General features: G+C 40.8%; 1 long non-coding RNA gene across 1 annotated transcript in view; it reads right to left on the bottom strand.

Annotated features, from left to right (window-relative positions):
- Positions 1-9,956: 9,956 nt before the first annotated feature.
- Positions 9,957-10,515, bottom strand: part of LOC105061627 (uncharacterized) — a 51,718-nt gene continuing 51,159 nt past the window's right edge. The window contains exon 8 of the long non-coding RNA XR_012500947.1: positions 9,957-10,079. This is a non-coding gene — a long non-coding RNA (uncharacterized LOC105061627). The remainder of the gene's footprint in view (positions 10,080-10,515) is intronic.

The raw sequence follows: 10,515 nt of genomic DNA, 5'->3' as shown, positions 1-10,515 counted from the left end.
GCCATTATGAATTTCTGTTGACTGCATTAGTCATTCTAAACATTCTGCGTTGTGGTGTATTACAAACGCAAAATGAGTACATTGGTAAGCTACATTTCTGCTTCCTAGTGACTCTGCCCCTTCCTCACCTCCCCCCACCATAAATTAGTAATTTAAAGAACAAAGCGGTTTATTAGCCTCTCACGTATCACTCTGAGGTGTGTGTTCTTGGCTAGAGGCTTGCTCTGCTCTCTGAGAACATGCAAGAAGAAATCCTAGATTTCTGCACTATGGGTGGGACATCAGAAGTCTGACCTTTGGGGTTTCCCTTCTCCCTAGGAGTCTTGAATTCATTTTTGTAAAATGCCTGAGAAATTTTGCCGTATACATTTACATACTGCTTTGGTGGGAGTTCGGAATTGTTGTTAGTTCAAGCAGGAGGCTGCAGGGATTGGTGGTAGGCGGTGACTGGAATGTGGCACGAGGAAAGTCTGGGGGTGCTAGAAATGCGCTACATCTTAGTCTTGGTGATGTTCTCAGTGGATATATTTTTTTTATCTTCAAATAATTTTTTAATAAGAAAAACCAAAATATATGACACAATATATGACCTGGAAGATGCCTTAGAAATTATTTAACTGAATTTCCTTATTTTGTGGAGGAAGAAATGGAGACCCAGAGTTCATTAGTGACTGGCACTTTGGCAGTATTTTCTGCTTACTTTAAAATTTTAAACTCTTTTAGATAGGCAGTAGAAACAGAGTTTAAGGCAGGGTTCAGGATTGACAGATACTAACTACCATATAGATAATAGATAATAAGGTCCTACTGTAGAGCACAGGGAACTCTATTCAATGCCTTGTAATAGCCTATAATGGAAAAGAATATGAAAAGGAATCTATATATACATAACTGAATCACTATGCTGTATACTAGAAACTAACACAACATTGTTAATCGACTAATTTAAAAAAAAGTCTGCATTCTGGGGCCATATGTTGGCTCTACTATTTACAAAGTCTTATCTTAGACAAATTGCTTGGTCCCTTTATGCTTCAGTTTCTTTACCTGAAATCTGGGACAATAATAACCACCCAGGTTTATAGCGAGGGTTGCATGCCATAATTAGCATAAAGTGAGTCATTGCCTCTGTTAGTCTCCTGGGGTTGCTACTGCAGAGTGCCACAGACTGTATGATTTCAACAACAGAAGCTTATCGGCTCACATTTCTGGATGCTCAAAGCCCAAGTTCAGGGGGTTGGCAGGGCTGATTCCTCCCGCCGCCTGTGAGGAGAAGTCTGTTCCACGATTCCCTCCGAGCTGCCCGTGGCTTGCTGGCCGCTTTGGCGTCCCTGCCCCATGGATGCACCCCCACCGTCTCCGCCTTCATGTCCACGTGGCCTTCTCTTTGCATGTGCAGGTCTGTCTCCGTGTCCAAATCTCTCATTTCTGTCCAGACACAGTCCTACTGGATTAGGGTCACCCTCCTGACCTCATCTTAACTCGACCAACTGCAAATAAAGTTCACTTCCCAAATAAAGCTGCATTCATGGGGACTGGGACTTAAGCCTTTGGTATCTTTCAAGAAGACACAGTTCCATCCATAACATTGTCCCGAGCCCAGGTTATCCCTCAGTACCAGCCAGTGATTCCTATAATATTGTCATCAATGTTACTCCTCCATTCAAAAATGTCCGATGGTTTCCCAGTTCTTTCAGAGAAAAAGCCACACTCCTCATGGATCTGCGTATCCCTGCGTGCTCTGCGCTGCCCTCCAGTTCTCCCCACTGTGATCTTAGCTCCTGTCTCTCCCTTTGCTCACTTTGTTTCAGTTCTTTTGGCCTCTTCGCTTTTTCTTGAATGTAAAGCAAGTAGACTTCCCTCAAAGCCATGGGAGTCCTGCTCCCTCCTCTAATTCTGCTCTGTCTCTGATTATGTACGCGAATCACCCCCTCACTTTATTCAGACGCTGATTCAAATGTTTCCTTCTCAGAAAGGCTTTCCCTGAACAAAGTAGAGACTCTCAATACAATAGCAGTGAAATGGCCCTTTTTCCTCCCCGACTCCACCCGCTGCCAGTTGGTCCGCTGCCCCGTTTCCTTTCTCTCCATAGCGCTTACGATATATATAGTTATTTGTGTTCTGCCTTCCTCCCCTAGAATACCGGCTGGAGCGGAGCAAGGGCTGTCTCTTTGGTTCAGTCCTGTGTTTCCACAATCCTCTGGTGCAAAGGAAGGTTTCAGTAAATCGGTTTTGCGTGGATGGCTGAGTGAATGAACTAATGAATGAATGTGCTTTGAACAGAGCCTTTTACAGAATGAGTCCTAAATAAGTATTATTTATAATTCTTATTCTTAATTAATCTTTCCCAAAATAGTCACTGCTGTGATCAATTTTCTATATGCTATTTTCTCCTTTCTTTATCCTGCTCTGGAAATTTCATGCTCCGGGAGAGAACTATATTCAAGAAAAGGGGAAGAACGAATGTTCGTGTGTGACAATGAAATGGGGAAGCCGAAACAGTCCCTGGAAATCTCAAAAGGTGTTAATTCTCTGGACACCTAGACTTGCTTAAAGTGACTAGATCAGAATTCGGTTAAAAGACGGACGCCAAATTCTCCCATTCCTTTTATTTGTCACATGAAAAGTGTCTATCTTTTCACGTGTGGCCTTTTTCTCTCCCTTCTTCTGCGTCAGCACAGGGGATGTATCCAGCAGAAGCATCTGTTTCCATCACTCCCAGGCTTGATTTCTCTCTCCTCAAAATCCCTTAGAATATTTCATTTCTCCCAGGGCATTTAAACTTACTGGTTTTAAATTATAGATATTTGCATTTGTTTTTACTTTTCTTACTAGATTGTAAGTTTCATGGGGGCCAAGAAAATATAGTTTATCCTGTATATCTCATAGCATCTAATTTGAATGAGTGAGCCCCCAAAATATTTTTGAAATAATTTGAATGAAAAAGTACCTAGTTTTAAAGCACAAATGACACTTATTAATTTATTATACTTGTGAAAAATAACTAGGAAACATTTCGTGTTCCTGTAAGAGGGAGGTATTAAGTTAAATACAATCTTTTTTTGTCATTAAACCGTTGATATCCCTATCAACTCTCTGCATGAAGCCAGACTTAGTCTTCAGTACTCTTAGGAAGGTAGGGATGTGGTTTTTATTTCCGTTATTTCACACTTACCATCTATAAAATCAAAATAATACTTTCTTACTGGTAGAGCTTTTTTAATGAAGCAATAATTATTGATAAATGCATTGTAACTCCTGGGGTAAAGGTTTTACATGCGTGCAAAGGGGTATTATTCTAAGAGAGTTAAGACATGGGCGATTTTTGGCATATGGGTGGAGTAGATGGGGTGATTGATAAGAAAGCAGCTGAACAAACACCACTGAATTAAGAAATAGGGAGTTAAAACTGGCATTGTGGAAAGTTGGTAGAGAGTTCACCTCACTGATTCTTCTGAAAGAACGGCCGTAGTATTGTTAGAAAACAGACATAAAAGAGTTGTCTTGCATATTAATTTTGCAGTTGGCAAAAATCAATCAATTTCAGTAGCTTCAAAGATAGCCATGACAAAAACAAAACCAAAAAACAGATTGCCTTCACTATTGAGTCCATTTACATCACATAATTCATTTACTTATTCTTTCAACAAATATATATTCAGTGCCTCTTATGAGCCAAACCCTTTTCCCTTTCCTTCTGAGGCTTACATTTGTGTGCAGCAAGACAGACATAAACAAGGAAATATATGGCACATAGGTTTGGTTGTAACACATAGTAAGTGTTACTCTGAAAACAAGGCATAGGGTGGAGATACTATTTCACAATTGGGGGCCAGGAAAGACTCCACAGATAGGGTGACCTTTGAGTAGACTCTTGAAGGAAGGGAGGTGTCTTGAGTCCAGTAGGTGGCTGGGGCAGGAAGACCCATGCAAGTGTCATCGCGGAAACTCATGTGGGACCATCCTCGATGTGTGTAAGTTCCCTCTTGCTGCTACCGGTTCTCTCTCCTAGATTTTCAGCCAATTTACACAACTCAACTTAGTTTGGGGGGTAAATTTGGTTAGCAAATAAAGAAATTATAATTCATATAATATTGTTCATTTCAGTTGACACAAAAATATTTGGGCAACTAAATTTGGGGGTAATTTAGCCTCAAAATAGGGTAAAACACACACACATACATAAACAGAACAACCCTTCCCCCCATCTTCTGTTTGCCTTACACTTTGGCGTTTTTCTATCATTAGAGAAAATTAAAGCAAAAGATGAGCTAAGAACAGAGTACTAGTCACCAGCATGGTGGTGGCCATGCTTTGAGATTAATAATTCCCTCACAGAGGAAGCGCCTTCTGCTTCAATGCCTTTCACATCAAAGCAGAGGTAGAATAATAATTTTATTTTTTTAAAGGTACAAGTTAGCTTTATGTTAGCAGACATTTGAAGCTCATTCTACCAGTGATTTAGTGGCTTACTGGCTTTAATGGATTTGAGTAAACTTTAGCCAGGACTATGCACTGCATTGCAAATCCACTATCTGTAAAGGAAAAAATTGTAGTCAGATTTCTTTCCTTCTGATAAGTGGCTTAAAATTAGTTGTCTGAACTAAGTCAGTCCAATTATTTTTCTTCATTTATGTCACACCAGGAACTAAAATATTAGAGCAAATAGATAAATAACCTCCAAATGCATGCTTTTTTTTTTTTTCTTTCCTTTCTGGAAATCAGAAGAAAAAGAGACTCTTTAAAATTTGAAGATCTGCGCATATTGTGCAATTCTCCGGCCTTGATTTATGTGTGTTACACGATCTCACTTTAAAATTAAAGAATTTTTTCCCTGTGTCTACAGAGAGTGGAGTATGTAAGTGGAAAATATTGCTGGCCAACTTATTATGACCCCTTTGCCTTTAAACAGTGGGTTCACTGCCTGTAGCATTTGTCTCCGAGAGCAGTGGGCGGCAAAAGCAAAGAGGTTTTGTTTCTTTCCTTAACTTTTCTCCTTTCTGTCATTCTTTGATTCCCTCTCCATTCCTAGTCTCAGATTTGTAGCGGAGTGTTTTCACCTCTGTGGTCCACTCTCCACGTTGGTAGCCAGTGCTTTCCAGGCCTGGTGACAAGGTAGGGAGTGGCAGAGGGTGCTCTATGGTGACACTCTGAAACACATTTCTAGCTTGTCCGTATATAGTTGCATTGCTAATATTACTAACATTTGCACACACGTCCCCAAGCAAAGCCCTTGCGAACACTGCTAAGACCTGTGACTTTCTACTTACATGAAACCACCTGCATCTTTTTCTTGCATTTATTTCTATTCCCAGGAGCTTTGCAAAAGATCATAACCAGAAGTCATGTTCTTTGCGGTTTCCTAGTGTGTTTCTTAAGAGTTTTGCAGTAGTGAGATGGAAAATACATATTTCTGGTAACAGATGCAAGACGTAATATTTTGGGGTTACCAAAATTAGCAACGTTCACCATAACAAAACTTACTCTATAATGTGTATACAAACACACATGGCTATACATGCTTTCCCCAAACTGCATTATTTCTCTCTAAATTAAGCACCAGGAACTTTGTTTAGAAGTATGGCTTTTTGGCAACGTGACATAGTTTATTATCTTTCTCCAAATTGGTTCAAATTTACTTAAGTGCTCGTTCTAGCTCCTAACAGTTGTGTTAAAGAAAGAAGCATTAAGGTATAATCATTTTACTCACCTAATTTATTTCTAGGTAATCTTCTATTAATTTTTGGCTCTTTTATTTTGAAGCAACACACAAAATGAAGAAATGTGCCAAACTGCTGATATCCACAGTCTGCATAGAAATAGAAATATCTAGGGGAAAACTGAAAACATGATCAAATACCTAGATGCTTCCAAAACCTCTGATGTCTTCCAAGGTTTTTGTATTTAAGTCAAGGTGACAGGTGAGATTCTCGTGTGGACCAGCTATGTCTTTGTCCAAAAAGTGGAAACTATGACTAGATTAAGGGAAAGGATCCATTTTGACCATTTGGAAAACCAGCTCCTGCTGGGCCTTTTCATCTTGGGAACAGGAGCTACCTTTTTTCTTTTTTAACTAGACGCAAATCTTTGACATTCTGAAGTTTCTAATATACACTGGAATAGATGGTATTATAGAACTACAGAATCTTTGTCATACATTTGCATGTATTAGTTCTAAAGGCATTGCTTTCCACGACAAAACACAGCATTCCTGAATAAGGTGCGCATCTTACCGAGAGACCCAGTTTTTAAAGGACACGTTCTCTCCTGAAGAACTGGTGAACAAAATCACGATCGTCAAGGCACAACTTACTCGGAGTTCTCAGCTTCCAACACACGGGAGACCAACTGGGTCACCCAGAATGACCTAATTTCCTGACCCCGGTTCCCTCTCGCTGACTTTCCACACTGGCAAATAAAGTGCAAATTCGAGTGAGGAAAGAAAAGAAATCCACCCAAGAGCTGCTAAAAATCCATCTGTGCAGTAAAGCTGTGTACCGCTGTGTAATTACAACAACGTAAACAAAGCCACTGTAAGGACATTCACATCAGACCTAATTTCATGCCGAACTATTATAATGCAATTAACAGCCTCAGAGTCCTGTTTTAATTAAGCTCCGTTGTGAAATATGCAGCATTTGAACCTGTTCCGGCCTGTTCCATCTACCATTGAATGACGCCCTTAACTTGTTTTTCTGCTGAGAGCTGACTTTCGTTTAAGGCCCCCTGTTTGCGGGTCTGGCGTGCTGTGGCTTCTTCGACGCTTTTGTGCTTCCAGATCCAGGCCAGCTTTAGCTCCTCAGACGTGCCTTCTATGTAGTCTCTTGACTCACTTGTCTCAAAAGATTTGTTAAGTCACCCTGGACTCTCACGGAAATGAAGGGACAGAGTTGATTGGTTCCATGACAGAGATTTCAGATGACAGGGGCGTTGACTTGTGGAGCTGACTTCGGGCTCTGCAGGGCACAGTGACTGGCTTCTGGCCTGTCGTTCTGCAGAAATACTGCACGATCTCTAACCTGCCATGGATCCTGGTTAGTCTGCCAAGTAATTTAACCATTTCTTACTGCAAAATGGAAAACAAAGGCATCTCTAGAAAAATCACTTTCTGCGTCTTTCTTTTTGTCTCTCACCTACTTCAGGCGAGAACGTCCAGGCTGTCTGGTATTTGCCTTAACAAATCTTTCCCTTCCTCTCTTTGAAATGCCTCCCTGGCCTGAAATAAAACGAAATGGGAAATATTACATGTGAACATGCAGCTTGGTGATCAAACAATCAGGCCGGTTTGCTGAGGAGCCTGTTACGCAACAACTCGTTTTAAAGAAATAGAGTTAAAAGTCAGGAGGACAGGGTTGAAGAGAATCATGCCCACCCACCCACTTAGATTATTCAGAGATGAGCCCAAGGACTTAAGAAAAATCAAGTGGTGATTTCTCCATCACACCTCTTCTCTGCGGCCATCCCGCGATCAGCCTCTCTTCAGGTTTAGCTCCTGTTATAAAACATCCATGTTCTGCTTTTTTTTTCTTTCTTTCTTTTTTACCTTGCCCTACTTTCTTAACCCTAGGGAGGATTTTAAGAAGGTTTCAAAGCTAAGCATCCCCAATTGCTTCAGGCTGTCTTTGGTTGTAAGTCAGAATATAAAGCAATTACCCGGAGGGTAGGATGTGTTCACGGCCAATGGGACAATGTTCACTCTATCAGCAGGTAACTGAAAATACTCTCTTCAGGGTGAACATCTGGTTCAGATTCTTAACCATTTCTAGTGAGGTTTTATGGGTCAATCTCCCTTTTTCTTTTCCAAAAGGTGTGTACTCATAAAGCAAAAATAATAGGCTTTAACTTGATCCACATGCCTTGGGGATAGGTGTTTGACTCCCTTATCTTGAGGACTGCTAGCTGGAAATTCTGGAAGTGGCCACAATGGCTTTAGTATTAGAACTTCAACGGTCCAAAAAAAAAAAAAGGGGTGGGGGGACGGGGAGAAAAACATACTTCAGTGTCTTTTCTAATTAATCTTCAATTCAGAGAAGCATGAGAACATTTCATAGGATATTAATAGAACTAAATGATTGTCATCATTTGGTTGCTGCCTCTATTTTGTTTTTCCACAACAAATTACCCTGTACCCCCTTTTGAGTCAAGAAGGATGTCTGCAAAGTTCCCACTCAGACTGGATCTTCTCAAAGATTCTTCCATTTGAGCACTTCTGTGGAGGGAAAATTCAACATCCAGAATCATGTTCAGACAGCCCCGTTCTGCAGCCCCACACTGACGCACAATCATAGTGGGGTACTAGGTGATCATTTTACCACGTGGTGGCATCAAAAGTATGTCGGCTTTAGAGTCAGACCAGCGTGGGTTCAAGTATCAGAGCTTCCTGATTGCTGTTGGGGTCCCAGGAGGTTACTATGATATTTATGCCTCTTTTCCCCACCTATTTGAGATCCATGTTCCCATCGTTGCTACCACTGTTTTGACATAGTTTAATAAATTTCTTCTTTAGAAATATTCAATGAAGAATCGATTATTGTCCCACCCCCAACCTGTCCTGCCTCTTGCTATGATCCTGTTGCAGTGGCATCACTGGCCAGTGGTGACTTGTGCTCGCTGTCAACCTAGGAGGTGTCTCTGTCACTCAAAGGTCGCATCTGGCTAGCAACCAAACTGATGATTCTACCTCAGAAAAAGAAACCATCAACCTGTCGCTAATCCAGTTGCCACTGCCCACATGCAGGGTCCCAGCATCAGCTTTTGGTGGGATGAGCTCCAGTCTCTCAGCCTTCTGGTCTACCCTTTACTCTGCCTTCAGCTCTGTTACTCTAAAATATGTCAAGTGAAGCCTGTCTTCCACTCAGAAATCTCCAGCAGCTTCTCCCCTTTGTCAATAACATTAAACATATCTTAGTAGTGTATCTAGCATCTTCTCAGAACCAAATGATGTTTCCAGCTTCACATCCTGGTCCTCACCCCTCTACTGTAATCAAGTTCCCTGGACCAGGACTGGCCCTGCATGCATTTTGGACCTCGGTGCTGGACAAGTATCGCTCCTTTGCCAGAAACACCTGTGGCCCTTTTCATACCCACTGAAACCCCACTAAGGTTCTGAGATTCAGATCAAACCCCACCTCCTTGGTAAGGTTCCTTCTGTGAATTCATCACAATCAATCAAACTTGTTCTAAGTTAAATGTACACCAGTCTCTTACTATAAATTCCTGGTAGATTGTTAGTTCCTGAAGCTTGTTTATATTTTCTCAAAAACCTCACATAGAACAGATCCTCAGTAAACTTCTGTTTTTAATTGTATTCAACCTTAATCTTTTCTCTCATTCAGGCTATTTCAAGACATTTATCACCTCTTTACCTGTTCTTCCAGATTTTAATCTTACCTTTTTATTTTCAAAGAGAAAAAATCACTAGCTAGAATCTTGGGGGTTTATTGTTAATTATAGACTTGAATTAAATAATCACTGGCCAGAACTTTCTTTCATATTATTAAATCTTTTCATATTCTTGAAGATTGAAAGTACTTGTAAATCATCTTGGAAGGAGTTAATTTTGGAGAACGTGTTTGATAGGGGCTTTCTGCAACAACAGATATATGTTTTCTGCCTTAGAAAGAGCCAGTGCAGAAGGAAGTCAGTTGAATACTTTCCTCTGCTTACCTCAGAAACGACTGAAGTCTGTGAATATGGAAACGGAAAATTTCAGTAAATGACAGCTTAGCAGTTGCAGGAAAAGAAAACCAATCTGTCTGGAGACCAGAGGGTTCATCAGCCTCAATTTTAAAGCGATATGGTCTAATCTTCATTGCAAATATTTCAGACTAGCAATTGAACACTGTCTTTTGAGCTCATTGCTAGTTCAGTGAACGTGACTGAAGGCCCGAGCAGGTGCACTGTAGAGAAATCCCACCAGAAAATCAAGTCCAGTAAGTACAAAAGTTGGGATTGCCACGAAGGAAAAAATCGTAGGTACCTACATAAGGTACGCAAAAATCCTGCCCTGGGCACTTCAGTAAAACGCATCTTTAATTTTATCTTGTCCACTGTTCTGGTGATGCCAGAGACTTAGCACACTGCAAATAAGCAACAAAGAGCACAGATTTATTTTGGATGGATGGAGAAAGCGTAAACACCCATTCATAAAACCATGAGTAAGCATTTTCTTTTTTTTTTTTAATCACCACTGTCATTGTCACAGCCTGCTTGATCTTCCTACTTCGGGTTAATATGAGAGCCAATTACAGCTTCAGCTGTGTAGAATTAACTTTCCGGAGCACACACCGGGGATTTGTCCTTCTTCACTATTTAGATATATGTCATAAAAGTATGCACGGAATGGAGCGCAGGCGCTGCAGATGGCAGAGACTTTCAGATTTATTGTAAAATCATTTAAAATTGGTTATGCTCTTGCCAGAAGTTAATTAATTTTTTCTCTTCTTTTCTGGGGCTGGGGGGTTGGGGGGGGTCTCCGTGTCTCACTAGGTGGCAGTGTATGATTATATCTGGAAA

Source organism: Camelus bactrianus, chromosome 20 (assembly GCF_048773025.1).
Source record: "Camelus bactrianus isolate YW-2024 breed Bactrian camel chromosome 20, ASM4877302v1, whole genome shotgun sequence".
Taxonomy (NCBI): domain Eukaryota; kingdom Metazoa; phylum Chordata; class Mammalia; order Artiodactyla; family Camelidae; genus Camelus; species Camelus bactrianus.
This window is presented reverse-complemented; position numbering and strand designations above follow the sequence as displayed.